Source organism: Vanellus vanellus, assembly GCF_965231255.1.
Source record: "Vanellus vanellus genome assembly, chromosome: 6".
In the NCBI taxonomy this organism is placed as follows: domain Eukaryota; kingdom Metazoa; phylum Chordata; class Aves; order Charadriiformes; family Charadriidae; genus Vanellus; species Vanellus vanellus.
Window position 1 is genome coordinate 65862923 of NC_138911.1, and position 22112 is coordinate 65885034.

The following is a 22112-nucleotide window of genomic DNA, read 5'->3' on the forward strand; positions in this document are numbered from 1 at the left end:
GGTTGCAGGATTAGCCATTACGGGTAGCGACAGTGGCATCGTTTCCACGTGGACTGGTCAATCTATTGAAGAGCGTGAAATATGTAGTTATGTTGCTAGTCTAGACCAAAGTCGATGCCACTTTTGACCTCCTTTGCTTGTTTTCTGAGGAAGATTCAGGCTAACACAAGTGTGTGACTGTGCCACACACGCGTCTCCCGTTGCCTTTTAACATACTGTGTATTGTAGACAGAGCAGTCTCAGACACGTTTTTCAGGATACCACCCATTTTCTCCGAAACTCTAGACAACTTTCTGATTCTGAAATAGCAGACTAATGTCATGAGGTTGGTATGTCTAACATAAAGAAAGACTGGGAAAGAACAGTTTTATTACTAAGAAAACAAAGGTCACCTCCCCTGCAGGCACAAAATGAAGATGAGAAGCTTTATATCCCGTGGTAAAAATAATTCCCTCGCTGTTGGTTCCTAAAGCAAAATCCAACCAAATTAAAGAGCCTAGAATAAGTCCAATAAATTGTTACTCTGCTGCTGTCACCTTTGTATCGTAGGTTGTTAGCTTATGTGTAGCTGTCTGGTGTCAATCTGAGATATAAATAAAAATTCTAAAATGCAATTTATTGGATGGGCTGGAAATTAATTGCCGTTAGGTCTTAGTTATTTCTCATCATGCTTGCTGGGAACTTTTCCCTAGAAGGAGACAGCTTGAAAGGCACCCGTTTTTCATAAACTATTTTTAATACTTAAGAGTTACTTGAAGCACTTATTTGAGACGTTTATTTTCAGCAGAGAAGAAAACAGCTGAATTCTCCTGCATATATTCTTAGTCTCTGCTGCAGGGTAAATCTTCCCCCCTCCCCCCCCTTCCTTGACGGGCTCTGTCTGTATTTCTGTCTCCTGCTCCCACTTGTCTCATGGAGAGTAAGACTTTGGAAGTTTTACCAGGAGGAGGAAGAGGCAAAAGGTGCTGTAACCTCCTGTTCTACTCTTCTTGACTATTGATCCCAAACATATCGCCAGAATCGTGGTTCAAGTTAACCAGGAGGGTGTTAGGTCAAGCATTTGGCAAGTTGCCTTTTAGAAGCTTTAGTTTCTTAGCCTGCAAGCACAGGGTTTGGAGTGGAGGTGCCCCTTTCAGTGAGTTGCATCCTGCTGGAGCAGAAGGGGAAGAACTGATGGGGGAGGTGAACGGCTGGGAAAGCTGGTCCCTCTGCATGCTGGGGCGATGCTGGAGGTTTCTGGAGGGGTCAGGTGGGCTGGCTTGTCTGCGGGTTTTATTGTTCCCTGGGGAGATGGCTGGCTAAAGGAAGCAAAATGAAACCTTAGCCGTGCATGTTTTAAGCCACTTTGTGGTGGGTGTTCCAAGCGGTTAAAATCCCTGTTTTCGTTCCCACATTGGAGAATTTGGATAATTTTTCTGGGCTTTAATTTGGCCCATTAGCTGTATTGGTCTGAACCTTATCAGGGATTTAGGAGTCTTTAACTGATCGAAGAGGCTTTAAGATTCTCTGAGAGGTGGTGAAACTCTTTTCTCAACAAAATTACTTCATAGATTGAATTTTATATTTACCCTCTATTGCTCAACACACACCTTTGCGTGATGAGAGTGTTTACCATAGTTAATTCACCATATCACGACTTCTTGCCCAGTTGCTTTGATAAAGACAGAGATTTCCTGCATCATGGGCACAGTTCTGTTAGTGACCATGGGACAAAGAGGTGACTAGAAGGGGCTATGGAAAGAGGGGAGCAAAGTGATCTACTGGGGAGGAAAGCTACAATGATGCACGGGCCTAATGGTCATCTGGGTTTTTTGCGGGGGCTTAAAAATCCATGTTGTGGGATTGCTCTCCTTCATTCTGCAGGTGCAGATGTACCATCGGTGCTCCCTGCAACACAGCCTGGCAAGTGCTGGGCAGCGGAGAGAGGGGCCGCTCTTCTTCTTGCCCCTGCCCTTGAGCACCGCTCGTTACCCGTAGGTGGCTGCTTGCTGCTGTGGTGGTAATACAACTGGATTGCGGTTCCTCAGCTCCACCAGTGCCGACTGCCTTTTCTCCAGGAGAGCACCTGGTTTTCCATTATACTAGCCTTGATGGTTCCAGCTGCTGCTTTCTCTCTCTTTTTTTTTTTTTTTTTTTTTTTTTCCTCCTCAAGTTTTGTTCATTTTGCAACACCAGCTCTCTGAGATTTCATGCAAAATCAGTATGTTTCAAGAATGTGCTCTTGCAATTTTAGCTGCCTGGGGAGTTTTCTCACATGCTGCACCCTGTTGCGGGTGCTACAGGCAGTGGTTAATTTTTGCTCTGGGAGGGTTCTGGCTTTCTGTTTTCTTCCTGCACCACTAACAGGCAAGTGTAAATAAGGTGAATCCGAAATAGGCATAAATAACTTTTTGAAATTTTCTGGATAATCCTGTTCTCTTATTCTCTTGTATATTACAGGATCAGCCACATCAAAGGAAAAAATCGATTGAGGTGTCTTATATATGTACATATATTTTGTTGGTTTTAATCACAGAAGCAATTCCTGCTGCATATTACCGTGATAAATTTAATGGTACTTAGCATGTTTCAGCTACTCTTTCCCTTTGCTTATGTCTACAGGCAGTCAAATACTGAAAATTGAAATTGCCACTGTTAGCAGGAAAGCCGAAGGTGAGCCTCTCCATGGCATAGTACTCATTGCCAGCACAGTCTGGAGATGAATTGTCTAGTGCTTGCACTTTCTGGGGTCATCCTGGGTTGTAGGGCGTGTAAAGAGAGGAACAGGAAGAAAGGTGACAGATTTCAGTGAGAAAGGATGAAGAGACTTGAAGTCTTATTGTCAGTTACTCATTGCGGTAATAAATACAACAGGGCATCCTCGTCATGACCCGCTTTTGTCTCTTACAGCGTCTTTATCAGCTGCAGATGCCCACAGTGTTGAAACACCTGACTCGGGAGGTACTGTGGAAGTACGTGTTCCGTAATCTTTGCTGCCTAGCTACTGGTGAGCCAAAGGTGCCTCTGAAAGCTCTTATCAGGCAGTAAATAAAATCAGTTATGTTTGCATAGGGCGTTTCCTGACTGCGCTGGTAGTCTGTTTGGTGTCAAAGTGCACATGCTGTAGAGACTATGAACTTACCGAATATTAAAAACAGTCACTTTAAGTTTCTTTGCTGAAGGGAGAGGCTCTTGTCCTTTTGTGAAATGAACTCGACTTTTAAGAATCCTGGTTGTTGGTCATTGGCGCAAGGAAGCGCCTGGAACCCCAGCAGATGTTACAGCACGCAACACTTACCAAAATACGTTTACATCGGTATGTTCCTTTGTAAACAGCTATAGGTCACAGCGAATAAACCAGTGGTTACTCAGCCCTTTATTGCTACAGGATAGTTAATGGGCTGAAATCTGACTACGATAGGTCTTTTTGTATTATTAGTGTATTCAGATGTACTGCTGTCTACTGCATTGTGAATGCCACAGAGCTGAGCTGTGTAAGGACTTGTTAAAGCTCAGAGCAGATTTATTTGGAATGCCCTGGTTAAAGCTTGAATGACACACGTCTGTAGTAAGCAATATATTAATATCCCAGAGCACTAGCCCTGCAAGCCTGCCTTGGTTAAGGACATGGCGGATGTCTGCAATCTCTACAGAGTGGATCAACTCAGCCTGGAGAAGAGAAGGCTCTCAGGAGATCGTATTGCGGCCTTCCAGTCCCTAGAGGGGGCCTACAGGAGAGCTGGGGAAGGACTTTTTACTCGGGCATGTAGCGATAGGATGAGGGGAAATGGCTTTAAACTGGAAGAGGGCAGGTTCAGATTGAACATTAGGAAGAAGTTTTTCACTGTGAGGGTGGTGAGGCACTGGCACAGGTTGCCCAGAGAGGTTGTTGAGGCCCCATCCCTGAAGGTGTTCGAGGCCAGGCTGGACGTGGCCTTGGGCATCCTGGTCTGGTGGGGGTTGGAACTCAATGATCTTGAAGGTCCCTTCCAACCTAAACCATTCTATGATTTTCAAATGCAGGAGGTAATTTCTCCTTGGTCATAGTTTCACGCCTTGCAGACTGGCACAGTCCAGAGGTGACAGCAGGCAGCTCAGAAGTGGGAACTGGGCAGCCTGCGGTCGCAGAACTGGTGCTGTCTTATGGGATGGGACAGGCCTGATTCCCCTGCATGGGGGCTGGTGTCAAGTGGGAGCAAAGCTGCTGCAGCAGAGGAAGGACCCAGTTATAAAAAGACCTACGTAAAGCTTTGCTGGTTGATGAATTGGGGAGGGAGGCTCTGTAGGTGCGGAAATACCTACGCGCTGTTTCCCTGAAGTGCAGGATTCTTTCCTGTGTTTTTTCTATTGTTTGGTGTAAATTTTTTCATAAAGCTCCAACCGATCGGGCTTTCACCAGTTCCTGTGGGAGATTGCTCCATGGCCTAACACGTTTGTCTGCCAGGAGGTCTTCCTGCAAATCAGCCCATACCTTTCCTTTTTATCACATCAATCCTAGTTAACCCGTTTTGTACGCTGCCCATCTTAAGCATTATCTCTCTTCCAGTGCAAGCACCTTTTAGATGCTGATGCTCTTTTACCATACCGTACGTTCACCTCGGGTGAAACTAGAGTTGCTCCACAGCTACCTGGCTCCAGTGTTGTTAATGAGCTGCAAATCCACAGACTTCATCTTAGAGTAACTTGTTTGTTTGGTTGTAACCTAAGTTTCAAGCTAACCACCTGGGAGATTTAGATACCTAAATAAATTTAGCTGTGACCTGGGAACCTGAATCCTTATGTTGCCTTGGATATCTTAGCAATGTTTAGCTTTCTTGGTGGAAATCGAGCCCTTTGCCTGTTTTTTTTGTTGCTGGTCACCACGTTCCTTCCAGCCTTGTAGCGCTTTTTTTTTTTTTTTCCTGGCAGCCTTGAAAGGTGCAGAAAAGAAATTGTTTCCATTCCATGTCATTAGCACGGATATTGTGTATTGGCGATTTAGAAAGGTCTGTAATTTACTTTATGTGAAGCTTGACGTCATGCCATAGAAGTTTGTTCTCCTTTTTCTCCCTTCCCTCCCATTAGTACTTGAGAAGTCTCTCCCAGTTTAGCTCCCCCACCCTGCAACAGAAAAGCTTCCTGTATTGCTGGTCTGGTACTTTCTGCATGTTTGATTATATTACCACAACGGGTATATTTCTGAGGCACCGATAGTTCTGCTTTCACTTCGTATACTCTTATTGAAGCAGCCACGCGGTGAGTGAACTTGGGTAGGAAACGCAATGGTGTTTGTTACGTTACAGAGCACGTAGTATTGTGAAGGATTTTATATTTTGATTCCACTCTTATACCTTTCCCCGAAAGCTTGATTTTGCTGTGGAGTGGGTTTACACATAGGATTAAAACTTTAATTTTAAAGCAGGTACTATTAATTAATAAATAAATAAATACCACTTGCCGGCTTTCCGCTTCTTTTCTCTGCTATGTTATGAAATGCTTGGGACATTTTCTGCCACTCAGAAGTTCCCATAGCGGTGTGTATAATTATCCTGCACACTCTGGGGAGTGTTTCAAGGGGTTCCTGTTCACTCTTAGGAAAATAGTCTGTTTTCACAAAATACCATTTGGTTATCTCCAGTGTTTTGGGATCTTCCCTCCAGGGTTTCCTTGCAGGATTTCAGGCTGATCCACATGAAGCCTTTTGCATGTCGATTCATTTTCATTCTCAAGTGAATTTGGCGAAACTACGTTGGGAGTTTTTTTGCATCCTTAGTTTTCCTGCTTCTCCCAAAGAACACTTAGTCCTTTCTGAAAAGATTCTCAAAGGGTATTCATCTAACTTGTCATCTTTTATTCTTATGTATTGCATTGCTCCTGGGAGTAATCCTCCAGCTGTAGCATGGTGCTATTTTCTCCCCCCGAGTGGCATCCCCAGCTGCTGCTTGCCTCTGGCAAAGAAGACAAATGGTTATTGTGTTCTGGAGCCATGCCAGGTCTTCTGTGTCTCTGCTTGGTCAGTATTGTTGTGTTCTATTTAGGATCTAGTAGTGTTTGAATAACAGTGGTTTATTTCCAGCCCTTCCTTCTCCAACTCCCTCCTCCCCGCTGTCGATTTTTTTTTGTTTTGGTTTGGTTTGGTTTTTTGTTTAGAGACCTGGCCTAATTAAAGAGAGACAGCCCAGCCTGATGGGCTCTTTGGTAACCTGAGAATAATATGTTTTAGGCTATTTTTCCTTCCTTAAGTGTAAGGTTTTATAATAATTGTGAGGAGAATGTCTAGGCGTTCATACAAATTTCTGAGATTATTTTTGTCTTTACTTAAACCGTCTGGTTCAGAAGAGAAATTTTACCAATTTGGAGCAAATTGTTGCACTCAAATTTCACTTAGGAGAACGTGAATAAGCAACTCAGCCAGACTTTTAGCATACACCTTTCAGTATTCGTTTCAGAGCAAACACACCCTCATCAAAATCAAATGACTTCTCTGTTTTTTCTGTCCACCCTGAACCCATGTCTGCAACGCTCACTTCCTTTGACAAGACTTCAGCCATGGTCCCTCTGCTACTGCTCTGAACAGCAGCTGACTTTACAGGACTGGTCCCCTCGCTGCTGAAGGTTGGTTGTCTCCAACACACGTTTGTGTAAACCCCTTCCTTGGAGAGCCCGTGCTACCAGAGTGGTGACACGAACCACGTAGGCAAAGGCTTTGCTCAAGCGGCTCTCACTTAAGGCGAGCGTCCTCCTGTCATCTCTTTAGCTGCGCCTCGTTTGGCAGTCATAGCCATAAGTAATGACATGGCCTAGCTAAGGGTGTGATTAGCACATAGTCCACTCATTTTCTTAGGAAATTGGGAATGTTTTTTGGCCATCTTCTTAGCTATAAATTAGGGAAATTATTCCTGTGCCAGTGATGGAAAGGGCATATTTGATCAGCGTATTTTAAGTATTTCTTGAAGGATGTGAAAAACTTTGGATAGCTGAAATAACCGGAGGAAAGAAAAATGGAATAGGGGAAAAAAAGATGGAATGTCAACATTCAAGATCCATCGATAGTGAAATGACTTTCTGTCTTTTAAATTGCGCAACCGAAAATGTCACATTGCCATAAATGTGCTAAATGTGGTTACAAGTTTTCCGTCTTCATGTCTTTCCATCTTAGAAGGATGTCTGCTTATGGCTGTGTAGAGATGGGAGGGAGACTTTCAAAAAGAGCTTTGATGTTTACCTGAACAACAGAAATACCTGGCTTATGCCAGCCAGATGTTTTAAAACATATTTTTCACATCTAATTTTAACCCTATAACGTGATTTTAAATCTGTGTTTAGCAGCAGCTTGAGCTCAAATTTGGAAGATGCTTTGTAGCCCATTGCAGTGGGTTGACCCCAGCCAGCAGCTAAGCCCCCAACCAGCCGCTTGATCTCTCAGGTGGGCTCAGCTTCCTGGCCGTGTCCCCTCCCAGCCCCTTGCCCACCCTGGCCACTGGCTGCAGGGGCAGCCTCAGAGGCAGGGGAGGCCTGGGCGCCGCACAAGCGCTGTTTGGCAATAACCATAACATGGATGTGTTATTAACGCTGGTTTTGTCACCAGTTTAAAAAGCAGTGCCATACAGGCTGCTGTGTAGAAAATTAATTCTGTACTTGCCAAACCTAGTACAGCCAGTCACTGTCCTAAACAGACTGCTTTTTCGGAGATCAGTTCCCACTGTCTTGCCGAAAAAGGAATATTTGGTAGCTGCACTTAACAATGTGGAGCTTTGTCACAGAGAAGCAACTCCAAAGCCTTCAGCATCCTTGGGGAGCTGGTCAAAGCAGGGGGACTGCAGGATGGGGTTCTCTCCCTCTCTGAGAACTTCCACTGGGAAAAGTTGCACTTCAGATTCATCTAGTCCCATGGCTTGTTCCTCATAGGAGAAAACGGTAAAGTTGTCTATAAGTGAAACAGGATATTGTGTAGGCCATTTGGGTATTACAGTTAGCAAATAACGGGTGTTGAGAGATGTTTTTGCACTTCTAATCAACCGCAGGATGGTGAGTTCACTTACACTATTGCCACGTGGTTGGGAAGTAGTAGCAGGTGCTGCTCCTGACTAGTTGCAAAAGTGGAGAAAACAAGTTGTGCTCAACACACCACTATAACAACCTACAGGATCCTTGAGTTTGGCTGATGGCCCAGAGCCCTGAAAATCTCAAAGAGCCTGGGTGTTACCTCTGTTCGTACAGCACTCGGAGCTGCTGTAGCTTCATAAGCATCTCTCTGATGTCCTGATCCAGTATTCAAACACCAAGTAAAATAGGCTAATGATAAAAAAGTGGAGGAAGTAACTTGGAAGAGCTTAAATGACCTCCTGGGCTGTGAATTTCCAGATGTGAGAGCACAGCAGGCACTGCAGCTTAAAGGAAGCCAGTCTGGTAAAACTAATTAAGGTAATGCTGGTAGTAACAGGACAGAAGACAAACTTCCGCAAGGTGAGTATGGTGCCTTGGAGCATAGTTTATTGTTTTAGTTAAAACATTTCAACTCAACCAGTTATATGCCTAGTATTTTTCCTCTGAAAAGCTGCTGTGTGAAATAAAATTTCTTGAAGGTCTGCACCGAAGGGCACTCCCAGCACCTGCAACCAGGGCTGAACTGGCCCCACAGCAGGTCCTGCTGTAGGTCAGAAAGAAGCTGCTATGGAGGACACCTCCATTGTTTTTTCAGTCTGTGTGTTTTTCTGAGGACTTGGCTTTAGAGTTCAGCACTTCAGGACACGCATGTAAGTCCTGCAGCGCTTCCTGTTTGCTAGCCGTTATATCTTCACTGCAGTGTAGGTCTCGTACGCGTTAGACTCTGCGTATGGCTGCAGTTGCGTGCAACGCACCAGGAAGGTTTACCTCTGGTTTTGCATGTAGGTCTCTGCCTTCCCCCACACCACCTCCCCTACACCCTGCCTCTTGCTTCCATGTGAATAGGGAGAAAGAATGGTAAGTTGCCATTGATTAGCACAGCTATGGAAAAGAATCCTTTATTAATGCAACATATGGCTGAAGTTTCCTGACACAAGCAGCTTTCTGATTCATAGTTCTCCAACATCCCCTGTTCCAGCTCAGACAAGTCGATTATTTCCTCCCACCAGCAGATGTAGACAGGAACAATTGGAGTTGTGATAACATTATCTTTAATAGGGGCCAGCTGGGTCACACACCTCGGTCTTTCCTGTCTGTAAGCAACAGTGAGGGATGGCCCTGCGGGCTGCCAGCGGGGGGTCGTGGCCACGCGAACTGACCGAAGAGGAGGGAGATGCTGGTTCAGCAGTGATCCTCAGCTGCCGAGGAGGGACGGAGGGGAAAAAAGGGAGCTTGTAGAGAGATGCAAAGCAGCGGAGAGGGAAGTCATGCTCCGAAAACTTGAAACGCTCTTTTTAATCTCTCCAGTAAGGTGGGAATCAGGAATTGGACAGCTCTGGATCTGCTGCCTTCTGGTGGGAGTCCCTGGACAAATACGGCCGTGCTCACATTGCAGCACAGCTTAGAGGAAGCAGCCTTTGGAAATTGCCTTACCAGCTCCTGCTGGGAAGCACTTAGCTTCTTTATACTGCTGTGATGTGCAGGGTAAGCTTCATCTGCAGGAACACTTTCTGCCAGTCGTCTGAGGTGAAGTCAGCTTTTCTGTCCTGGTGGATTGAGCAGGTACACTAAGTCAAGGGATGAAAAGGGGGGAAATACTCCTCTTTTTTTTCAGCATGGTTTGTTAAAATCCTCATTCAGTAGAAGTTTCCCCTGAAGTTTTATGAAGCTGATTCTTATATGACTGTTGCCGTAAATTAAAATGGGAAGTTTGTTCACATCTTTTGCTTTCAATTAGGAAAGTGTTTTTCATTTGGAAATTAAGATTTGTCCTGAAAGTTTCAAGTGTGCTTGCGCCCAAAAGTTTTCAAGATATTTTGCTTAGACTACCAGTGAAGACCAAACAGTCAGTCAGGAAGCATGTGGAAGGGGTTTTGTCATCAAATGGGCTCTTTTTTTCAATCGTATGTGAAAACTTCTGGGCGCGAAAGCTGTGCCAGCAATGATGTGTGGTTTCAGTTTTTCCTGCTCAGACAACTGGGAGGTGACTGCTTACGGTGAGATGCTTGGCTCCTGAGTGTGGGACAGGCAAGAGAAAGAGTTAGTGTTCATGTCATAGCTGAAAGGGCTAGTGTGGGAGAGTACTTCTAATTATGATGTGATGTCAGTTAACTGCATCGTAACGGTTTCAAGCCCCGTTTCCTCAAAATATGGTACAGTGGTGAGAATTGGCTATGGGGAAATGCATAGAAGCTCAACATAAGTTCTCAGTTTCAGAAGATGGCTTAAGGTGACCACATGTGGAGGTTTCTTCTGTGCCATATCCTAAGTGGAAGTTAACTAGTTCAGAAGGGAAGGAGAGGAAGAAAATGCTTGTGTGTATCCTCTCCAGCATGGGCTGTTGGAGTGCAAAAGAGTGGAGGGGGAAAGAAAGTGAGTGTAAATGGAGCATCATCTGTGCTGGTAGATGAGAAGCAGCGGAGGGAGGTAGGAAGTTGTTAGGGCGTCTTGACAGGCAGCTGAGTGATGGTCAAGACAAGTGCCTTGATATCCAGAGCTCAGGGAAAGAGTGCATGCAAACATGCTTTGAAAACTAGGTTATCACATGAGAACTTCTAGGACTTTATCTGTTTTTTTTCTGTCATGAGGTTATAAGGGACACAGACAGGCTTTTCACACTCCAGCTCTGTTCTTGTATTTTAACTGTGTTCTCCTCTTCCCATCTTTGCCTGTTAAAATTAGTATGAATGCTAAGGATGGGATTTGGTGTCTGTGGAAGGCATACCAACCATTTATAGACTCCATTTTCTGAGGATGTTTTACCTGTTGCTGTGACAGGAACGTTTGAGATTCCTGTAAACAGAGTTGAGTGAGGAACAAGAACTACAATTTTAGCTGTTCTTTTTCTGGCTCATTTAATTACCACTGCATTCACCGTCTTCCCTGAATAGGAAGTCATTTTCCTGTTCGCTTGAGCCTTTCATACCGTGAAAGGGAAAAGAAAATGAATAGCGGAGGGTGGGTAATGCCATTTTAAAGCCCCAACAGTCAGATGGTAGGATTAGGAGATAACACCTGAAACTATTATTACCCAATTAAAATGAAGTTCTGACCTAATTTTGTGTCACTGATACTCCTTTAAGTCAGCGCAGCCATCTTAGAGAGACAAGGTATCTTAGGATCCTTGCAGAAGTCCGGCGAGGCCTGGGTGCCTTGCCAAGGAAAGAGCTACAGCTTCCTTCTCCGTCTGTTGAGGCAGACTCATCAGTCAAGGTGGGTGAGGAAAGAGCCCAGAATTAGAGAGAGTGCCAGACTTGATTTACAGCTCGATGACAAAGTGCTTCTTTGCCTGCTTCTTCCTGAGTGACATTTCTGATGGTCTTTTTTTAAGCTTGCCTGTGTGCTGCTCACTTCGCACTCTGTTTATGACAGAAGTGAATTGTGAGTTTGAATAATTTGTGACATGAGATTTCTCTATTTGGTCTCCATTGCTGCACTTCCTAGTCCTTTTGTTCCTAGAAGAATATGTAGGGAACTCCTGGACTCATGACCATGGGATTAAGTGCGGAAGGGATTTTCTAGGCTCTTGATGCTAGAACTTATAAAGTTTGGTCGAATTCTTAAGCATTTATTCTCATTTTGAGTTTGTATTTCTTGATACGGATGCCCTAAACTGGGTGCAGCTGCTCCATGGGGGGGGCTCAGTAGTGCCTTCTATACTAGCTTGACTCTTACAAACCTCACCCAAAATATCCTGATCCTAGTGAAACTGAATTTATCTTTGTCATAGTTGTACTTCAGCTGCTATACTAGCATCCTCCTTTGAGCATAGGGCAGATATTTTTTTTTTTTTTGTATTGTGAGTCCAGCTACATGTAGCCTTTTATTTTTTATAGAGTCATGTTCTATTTCTGATTCTCCCTTCTGCATGATACTTCTGTCTGGGTGGTGGTGTCTGTTACGCTTCTGTGTAATTATTATGGTCTATCAGTAATCTACTTACTGTGCTAAGACCGCTAATGAAGATATTAAATAAAATGGTCACAAGACTAGTGCCTGAGCAATGCTAGCAGCACACCCTCTCTGGTTTGCCACTGCTGCTTTCAGCATGCAAGCCATTGTCATCTTCTGTTTTATTTAGCTCTTCATTTACCTTCCTCTTCTTCTGCTGCTCCTTGTCTTTCTCTAGTTTACTGGACTGCATGCTTTACTGAAGTCTGAGAAAATAGCTTTGCTGCATTTTCTTTGTCTTGAGAGTCAGCAGTTGTACAGCCAGTTAGATAGGTTGGATCCATGTTTTGTAGACTCATCTCATGTTTTAGTACATTTTTAATTTACCTCTGGAGATCTGATTATTTTTCAGTATCTTCAAATGTGCTGAAATGATTGCGTAGTACTACATCAGATGAACAGTCAGTAGATGTCATTTTTTCCCCCTCCTACTCTTTTCCTAATATAGGTGCTTTTTTTTTTTTTTTTTTTTTTGATCCTCGGGAAGCACTCCATAATGGAAACAGGTATTCAGAACCCTTGTATCATCACCCTGTGATCTCCTTTGCCATGTTTTGGTTAATTGGAATTTTTTTTTCTAGAGGGTTTTGGCTTTTTGGTGTTTTTTTTTTTAAGTATCCAACTATGGGAGAGAGGCAGCTTCCCCTCACCTCAAGACATTAAACTCTATAGAGTCATCTGACGTCTGTGTCGCTCCACTGGGCTCCCGCTCACCAGGCATATTTCAGGTGCAATTCCTCATATCCTAGAATATGAATGTAAAGCAGGCTAGATGAATTTAAAACATCAAGGTATTTATTAATTTCTCGCTGACTGCAAGGAGAAGCCCGAAATTAGAGTGTAGTTATCAACTCCTTAAAATGAGATGAAGTGAATCTTACTCAGAGTTCTGGCTTTGACTGCTGGTATCCATTGATATATCTGCACTCACCTTTCTTTACCACCTTGCCTTGCTCCCACAGTCAGCATCTTTATTCTTGCTGAAAACTGAGGCCAAATATCTGTGTAAAGTTTGGGGCAATTCCTTTAGTATCGTTACTATTAAACCTTCACTTGCTGCACAGAGATCCCAATTTTTCTTGTTTTTTATGTATTCTTGAAATACATTTAACTATCTGGCATGCCTGCCAGAAATGCCAAGCACATCCTTGCGCTTTTCACAGCTCAGCAGTCTTTACCTATTACTTCCTTTAATTTACCAATTTGTCATCCTGAGATCATAAAAACATGTTTCAGCTGTACAGCATTTTATCCTGTAATTTAAACTAACCCAGCTTGATGTAGTATTCTTGGTATTACTACATTTTATCTTAGTTTTCCTGCTTCAGAATAGCTGGACGGTAACCTCAGTCCTAGTGTTTGTTCTCCTGAGTTTAAGAAGCTAATCTCCCCTAATGATACAGTTCCTCTTGTTTTCATTCTCATTAATATCTAGCTGTGTCCAAATAATGCTGTGGGTTTGCCAGGCCTCCTCAGCACAGCAAAAGCAAGACTTTTTATCACTGTCGTTTAAGGTGAATTTTGCCTAAAATGTTCTGCCTGTGCCAGTGGTTCTCTGTATGTGTTGGGCAGGTGCTGTGTTGGAAGACAGCTCACCTGGGTGGGAAAAGTGTCTGATGCATGGTTGGGCCATAGTGCATATGAGAGGACTTTGTCAGACATGGTGGAAAGTAAAAAGCAAAGATAACTTGCAGTTGCTGAGGAATAAACTGTTGGCCATTAACTATTGTGCTAACCTTCTCTGTACCATAGTGTTTGCTAAAGCAACAAGTCACACCTATTGTGCTCCTCTTCCTCATGTTAGAGCCTTGCCTGTGTCCTGGCCACCTTCTCCTGGCTCTGCTTTCTGCTCCTTTATCCAACACCTTCTAGCAGTGCAACACCTGAGAAGGTGGTCCATGATGGTTGTGATCTCCACCCATGCCTTTCTTCCTCTGTTTGAGAAACCATGGGCTCACTGGCTTTGTGGCCATGTTCATTTCAGACCATTTCAAGTGCCTTTAAATTTATCCTTGGAAGGAACAGTTTCATCGTTTTGTCTCACTGGGAGCGGTGGTTTCAATCTGAAGGTAATGCTTTGTAGTTGAAAGGCAACTTCATTCTCCCATAAATAATACTTGCTGGAACAGGATGGAAGGGAATGCCATGATCTCTGCCCTCTCTTCACAGTCTCTCTTCTGATTTCTGGTCATGGAGTGTAGGGATATGGTATAGATCAGCCTGAGCGTGGCATTCTCTTTGTTTAAAAGCATAAAAATGCTTTTACACATTTTTATTTCCCTTGTAGGCTAAGTCTTCTAAAGCTTTTGTATTTCTTCCCTGTTGTATTCCAGTGTACTTTTCCCTTTTCCTCCTCTATCCTTCACAGTTTCAATGTTTCCATTCTGTTTCTTTCAGGGAAATGCACCTAGAAATCCAGCTTTCCCGGGGCTAGTTGCTAACAGAAGCAAAGAGGGTGCTGCCAGCCTGGCGGTGCCTCTGCTCACCAGCTGGAAACTTTGTTGAAGGCAGAAAGCTTCTGAGAAGTGAATTGCACCCCACTCATCCCCCCTCCCTTTGCTTACCCGGGCTGTACTGGCTATAGTGCTGCAGTATTTCTGTGTTATGGATTAGTTGGAGTGCTCAGCATGGATGGCTTCTCCATTCCACTCCTCCTTTAATGTCTGCTCTCCTACAGGATCGATTGATCTGTCAGTTCAATAACTGGGCTAGAGCTGACCCAGTTTGCTTAAAGAAACATTAGAAATCTTCCTCTTAAAGTCTTTCTAGTCTTTCTGGATCCAATCTGCCCGTTCCAAAGCAGATCTTGAAGTTCAAGAAGTGATTCACAAAATTTCTGGCTCGCTTTGTAATTTTCCCATGCCTTCCACTACTGGGATTGCCTATATGGCCTTTAAATCCGGTGTGCTTGACCACTATCTTTTTGACAGTTACAGAAAGTAAAGCAAGGCAGCCTCAGTGGCAGGTTATGCCGGCTGCGAATTCTTCTCAGGAGCTTGTTTTTCTGTAACTTGCTTTCCTTCTTTGGAGCGCTAATCCTCCCGTGTCACACATTTTCTGTTACACTTTTCTCCGCTGCTAATCTCAGGATTTGTTCTGCTGCCCTTCCTAATCCACAGGAGTGCTGATGACCTCAGGAGACACCCTTGGCATGAGACCTTTTTGGGTTCGAGTAACACCGATTATTCCTCCTGCAGTGCTGAAAATCAGCAATTGTTTGGGTAGTTCATCCCTTAACCACTTGCCTTCCAAAACCTGCTTGCTGCGGTCCAGCCCTAATGGGACAGGAGCTCTCAGGTTAATTTTGTGCTCGGAAACAGCCGTTCCCACATCTTTGCAAGCTCTGGAAAGAACTTTCTGCAACTGACGAAGTATTGTCCAGGAGAGAAGGAGATAAGCCAAGCTGAGTTACAGTTTAATTTCTGGAAATGTTTTTGGGGTTTTTTTGTGTGTGTGTTTTTTTTTTTTTTTTTTTTTTCATTGGGCTGTAAGTCAAAAACAGTATAGTAACAAAGTTCCAGTCTTGGGTAAAAAAAATCTCTGCTGAAAAGAAAGCCATTGCTGCAAAGAACTTTAACCATAGCCCAAACATGGGGTTTCTTGTTTTGCTTTTAAAGAAGTGAAGGGGCAAAGCTTGGTACGAACAGGAGGGTGATGCTCGGTGGAGGTTTATATGCCAGGGTCAGAGGGCCAAGGAGGGAGGAGGGGGGGGCAGCGGGAGGGCTTTGAGGGACTGAGATGCAGTGAGGTGTCCCAGCGTCGTTCTGCATGCTGTGTAGGAGTCGCGAGTCACAGTCTGTCACTGCCGCTGCACAGGCGACAGCAGTGCTGGCTGGCTGTTCACTTCTGGGGGGGGCTGTGGGGAGGCGATGCTCGCTGAGGTCCTGGGGGATTGCGTGACTGCAGGACAAGCGTTGAACACGCACAGGCTGGTCAGTTTATGTAGTAGTTGAGGCGATCCATGTATGGTGTCTGTGTATGTTAGTACATGTACTGGGAAAAAAAGCTATGAAGATTCTTTTTACCTCATTTTGTCTAGAATATAGCTAGAAGAGAGAACTTCCCAGACGTTTCAGAGATCATACGTAGCTTCCAGGGCAGTGGCAGCATGTGACTCCTGAAAATGTGCAAAGTGCTCACACATACTCTCTAGTAACTTGTGCCAAGCAGAATGCAAAGTAATCCACTCTGGCGCCCGCACAAGAAAATGCAAAGAAACCATCTGTTAAACCCAGAATCTTCTCCTCTGGTGTTAAAGAATCAGTAACTGAGAAAATGGGAACCCAGCAGGGCTTCATAGCTGTGCTGCTTCTCACCTTTAGGCACATCTTGTTGCTTGGGGTGTCCCTGGCACCTGAGACTCTGAGCGACGTGTCCCAGCGTGGGACACGCTTTCTTTCTCCTTTGGTGGTTCTCTAAGCTGGGCAGAGCAACAAAAAGATGACCCGTAGCGTTAGCATCCCGCGGTGGTAGAAAGGTAAGCAATTTGGTCTTTAATTTCCTCGATTCTGAGAAGACTAGCAAAAAGGTAGGGTATTTTCAAGCTACATTTCCTTCCTGCTCGGGAAGGAGTTCCCCTGCAACGTGGCGGCTGTTGCCGATGCTGCAATGCTCTCTCCTTTTGTCCGGGGGGGGGGGGGGGGGGGGGGGAGAGCGGGGGAGCCGAGAGGGGGACGTCTCTCCACCACAGCGGATTTCCTTTCTCAGATTGCTGCCGCTGCAACAGGACGTGCGAGTTCGTTGGGCACTGGGGAAGGACGGCTGGGGAATGGGGACGTGAAGAGACAAAATAGGGCCTCTTGGTGAACTTTTTGCGCTTTCTTCGCAGCCCTTGGTAGTCGGGTCCACGTTTGCCCTTTGCAGTGGGACAGAACCGGTGTTCCCATCGCACAGAGGGGTTTACGTTCTCCCTCAGTATCCTTTGGCCCCATTGGCAGCAGCAAGTGCGGAATACTTGCAGTAGCTGTGCGTGGTGGCAGCTCGGATCACGTTCTTCCTTGACCAGAGATGAGGAGGAACTCTCTTAAACATGTAAATTGTTCATTTAGTTTGAATATGTGAATGTTCTAGGAGCTATGGAGAGCCTGTAGCTCAGTGAAAATACCTGGTTTTTGTGTCTTTCCTCATGAGGAAATGTATACCCATATATACTGTGCCACCTTCTGTAGGCTTTGGTCGGGAGTCGCTTGTGTCAGTTTTGTACTTGCGTAGACCTGACAGCGGGGTTTGTGGGAGTGTAGTCCCGGTGGAGGGACAGGACTGGACTGCAACTGCCCGATTTAATTTGGGAAAGGAGGATGTGCTGGTCTTGTTTGGTCCTGTGGATTTCCTTTGGTTTGTCAGAAGAGCAGGCAGGCTTCTGCATCATTCTGTTCTGTCGCTGTTGCTCCACATAAGTAGGTCTCATGTATGGATGGACACGCGCTACCGTTTTCCTGATTCCTTTTCAGGGAATTTCCCCACTTCCTTTCAAATGCAAGCACCATCTCTCCTGTAATTAGACTATCCTGTGTATTTTTTTTTTTGCTTTTTACAATAAGGCAAGGCAGTGAACTTGGCAGTATTGATTTTTGCTGCTTCCCTTCCCTCTCTAGAGTGCTTAAGATATTTTTAGAGGCTTTCATCTCTGGGCGTTTTGGGGAGAGAACAGCATCCACCAATACATCAGCTGTCAGACTTCAGCTTCTTGAAGTCTTGGCTTTCTAGCCCAGAGCTCAGGGCTTTTTTTCATTATGGCTTGCTCAGGATTCGTGCACAGTGAAGGTAAACACTGGAGCTGGGGTTGGGGGAAGAAGGGGAGAATTTAAAAAGCTTTGTTTTACAAGCCTTCTGATAGAAATGCATGTGATGAAGACACAGGGTAGAAAATAGCCCCAGGAGAGGAACATGATGACTGAAAACCTAAAGGTCTACGTGCAGTGGAATCTAAGAAGCTGAATTAAGATTGAAATAAGCCCCACATGTTTTGAGGTCAGTGCAGCCTGAACTGAGTATCTGAATAACAGATTGCAATAGATTTGTGTAGAAAATTCCACATACAGCCTCGGGAGTCGGGGAGCAGAGAGGTCAGGTCAGGCTGGTGCTGTGTGTCCGGTTCACAGGGAGGGAAATGGTTAAATTAACACAAAGGGACTTTTGAACTGTGACTTGTGAAAATGTGTAGCAGAGCATTGACAGGTCTCTACCAGAAAACTGGACAGATTCTTTCCCTTTTGTGGCATTTTATTAAGCTTTCAAGCACTCGAGATAATGTCTGATGATTTGGTGGTATTTGCCTAGTGAGAAGGCTCAGAGCAAACTTGTCATCTCTGATGATTTTCTTCTTGTCTTCATTCACCTCCTTTGGGTCAAAGTTTCCTGAGCTTTTTCCACCTGCAACAAGACAGGCTGCTGCGGAGGGACACGCACTGCGATTCTGTTGTGCTTATCAAAAAAAAAAAGTGAAAGAAAGCAATAAATTAATGCAGTATCCTGGTGAGTGGAGTTTGGTAGCCGATTGGAGACTGGGAGCAAAATGCTTAAACAACAGATTTATGAAGCTTTTTTTTTTTTTTTAATTAAATGAAAATATTTTAAGAGAAAAGTGAGGATGAGTAGAAACGGAGAGATGAGTTGTAAATTCCTCAGGGATATAGCAGTAGACAGATCTGTCTTCAGTTCAGAGAACAGAACAGGTTGGTATTAAGACTTCATTTAATGTGAATGATAATCCAAAAACTATTTTGGAAGGAGAGATTTTAAAAAAACCACAAATCCTGCTCAGCCAGATTCTGAAATACAGTTGATTATAGCATGGACTGGAAACACTGAATAAAACAAAAAATGCAAAACTATTTTTAATCATTTAGATAAATGATATTTCTTTTTGCTAAATCCAACATTTGCACTTGTTTGTATTTTTCCTGAGTGAACGAATCCAAATTTTTTTCACTTGGACGTAGTTTTATTTTTAAACACGGCTTCCAGAAATGCATGCGTGTGGGATTGCAGTTGGGACCAGTGGAGAACCGCGGCACTCTGCCAGTCGCTCGCCCTGTCCCTGCAATATAGATGGATTGCCAGCGTTCTGGAGAAAAACAACCCCAAAACTTTAAACAAATTATGCTTAATGGAAATAAACTACTTTTGCCCTCCTGGGTAATGATTTGGATAATGTGCTGGCTGTGTGTTTCTGGAGGACGGGGAAGGGGTGGGGGAGGGCAGAGATGGAGCTCCGTATGCCTATAACTTGCTCTCCAGTGGATGCTCTGGGAAGTCAGTGGGGCGGACTGGGAGGTTTCTAAGCTTGGAGCATTTTTTAAACTCCCAGCCAGTCTTTCTATTAGAAGGTGAGCAGGTTAGCTACAGCCGGCTATGATAAGAGCATTTATCTAGAGGTTGTTTTCTTCCATATATGGCTTTGTAAGTTGTGCCTGGCATTTTCTGTGTACACCTTTGGCATTGTCTTTCATGTCATTCACCTGATTTCTGCTGGGATTTGAGGGTAAGTGATAATGCCATGAAACCAATACCTGGTTTTCTTTTTTTTTTTTTTTTTTTTTTTTAAAATATAAAAAAGGGCAAGCAGAGTAGGCTGTAGCCTGCTTCACAGAAGAAAGGGCACCATAGCCATATCTCTCTGTTTTTTCAAGCCGGTGCTGATAAATCTTTTCTCTCACTTCTGTTGCTATGGTGTTAGTTCTGTGCAAAAACAAACCTTTGGGTGATCATGTCAAATGCAAAGATCATTTGGAGAGAGTGATGCTGAAAGAAAAGGGAAGTAGGAGGGCTCAAATTCCAGCTGATGACAAACAATGAATCAGTGTTTGTCTCAGCAGAGGGCCATCAGAAATTTTGCACTCTACTTTCAGACTTCTGCTTGGATCTGATACTCCACTTGAAAAGGCTTCTTTTTCCCCCCTCAAACCTTTTTTTTTTTTTTTTAATTCTCTTTCTTTTACTCTTTTTTCTTCTTGGTATATAAAAGGAAGGTGGATCTCTTCCAAATTCCGCACAGCCCAGGGATATTTGCTTTCTGCAGCATAGCCCAGAACACAGAGAACTTATTCTTGCAAACAGTTTGATCCTCCAATCCGCAAAATACTGGATCAAATTTTGAAGGTTTTTGTGGTTGAAATTAACCTGCTGTTCTTGCTGAGCCAATTGGAAGTGGTCATTGAACTTCCTACCGGAGGAGCTGCCTTAATGTGGTGTAATTTCTAGCACTGCTTTCCTGGTGAAGCGGAAGCGGAGCACTGTTATGGGGGGCCCTTTTAACACTTTCCAGTGTGCAAAGTAGGTGCATTTGATTTTGTTCTCAAAATATGCCAGTTGCTATTATCTGGCACAGCTGTTGTGAAGAAGTTATCTTGGCCAGATGTCTTATGCTTCTGAAAAACACTGCTGAAAATGCCTGGATATGCCTTGAAGGTTACTTCTGTTCTTGGGTCAAGGCTGAAGGGAGAACTGTTTTCTTGTTTTTGAGTGTTTCTGTGCAGATTGAGCTGCAACTGCAGGAATAATGTAAAGGGGTAACCAATCAAATACTTTTTTGTTTCTCACTGTTTTTCAAACTGGAAGTCATGAAAATGAGGATTAATTCACGTTTTTGTACCTTGGCAACTGGGGACTTTCTGAGGCAGTTAAATGGAACCTTTGTTCTGCTGCTTCCTTCCAGATGAGATAGGCAGGTGAAAAAGCCTCAGGAAAAGCAGTGTGGTCATCAGAGATTTCTTTTAAAGATACTAACTGATTTTTCTGGAACTTGGTTGCAGAAGCAGATCATCTCCTTCCATGTCCTTAGCAAAGCTGCAGTTTACTTCATTTTGCCTTGATTGTGCAGACTCTTGCTCACCTTTACCCTTCATGCTGCACTATCTGTGAGAGTAAAAATGTAAATGCCAGGACAGCCAGACCTTCTGTGGACTGTCTCTCCCAGCCTCAGCTTACTGATCACTGAGCATCCACATCAAGTCTGGCTTGTTTGTCTTTACCATTGCATAATCTTGGCATGTAGAGAGTCTGCTGCCCACCTGTGAACAGTGCCTCTGTTAGTCTCCTCGGAATACAGATGCACAACATGTTTTCCAGTTGTATTAGAATCTATGTAAGTACTTCAAAGATAGTACTATAGCCTCGAGCTGTAGCTGTTAGGAGCATACAGTAATGGGCGAGCAAAGGTGGTCTCTGTTGGGAAGAACTGGCTGTCTTTCGGTTTGCTTTTGTACCATGGGCAATTTCAGTTATTCTACTCAAGTAAGCCTTGTCCAGGTAAGAGTGCCTACCCAAGAAAAGCAATTCGACTATGTGGATCAGTTAGATTAACAACTAGCAAATTATTCTAAGGCCGCTAGATCTTTTCTGGTTTAGTTTTATTGGTGCTTGAGCTCCAGCCATCCTGTCTTATTGTTACCTTAAGGCACTCCTTAATTGAAAGCAGGGCCATTTCTGTAGGCTGAGAAGTCTTATTAGGACAAAACTCAAGCCAATGAGACAGTGAAAACCAGGCTTCTGTTGAAACAGAGCATCAGCAGCCTCTTCTGGCCAGCCCTCCTCTCCCTCCTGTGTCCCCCACCCCCTCCTCTGCCAGAGTTGAATAAAAGTGATAGCAGCAATGGAAAGGAGCATGCATGTAACTGGAAAATCAGATGCTAAGTTTAATTTAGTAGCACACATCTGTCTTTGATTTCAAAGATGTTCCCGGTTTGCAGTGTTCAAGGTTAAGTTGGCACTGGTGCAGTAGATCTCACAATTGGTTGAAGAGCAGTGCTTGATAATGTAGCAGCTTTCGTGCTGTGGGCAGCCCGATGTGTTGGCTGGAGCATGAGCCAGTTCTGGTACTTACAGTGTTCAAATCTGGTAAGTAACTTCATGGGATCATTAAGGTTGGTAGGAGCTTAGGGATACCTAATACATCATCTTGATCAAAGCAGATTCAGCATTAAGTTTAGACTAAATTGCTTAGGGCTTTGTCCAGTCGAGTCTTGAAAACCTTGAAGGATGGAGATGCTACAGCCTATGTGGGACTCTCTGCTTCAACCAGACTGTTCTCGTGGTGGAATTTTTTTCCTTGTTTAGTTGGAACCTCCACAGTTTTGATTTACGACCTGATAAATCTA

General features: G+C 44.1%; 1 protein-coding gene across 1 annotated transcript in view; it reads left to right on the top strand.

The window, feature by feature from the left end:
• ITPK1 (inositol-tetrakisphosphate 1-kinase) overlaps positions 1-22112 on the top strand; it is a 151411-nt gene that overhangs the window by 53278 nt on the left and 76021 nt on the right. The window lies entirely within an intron of this gene.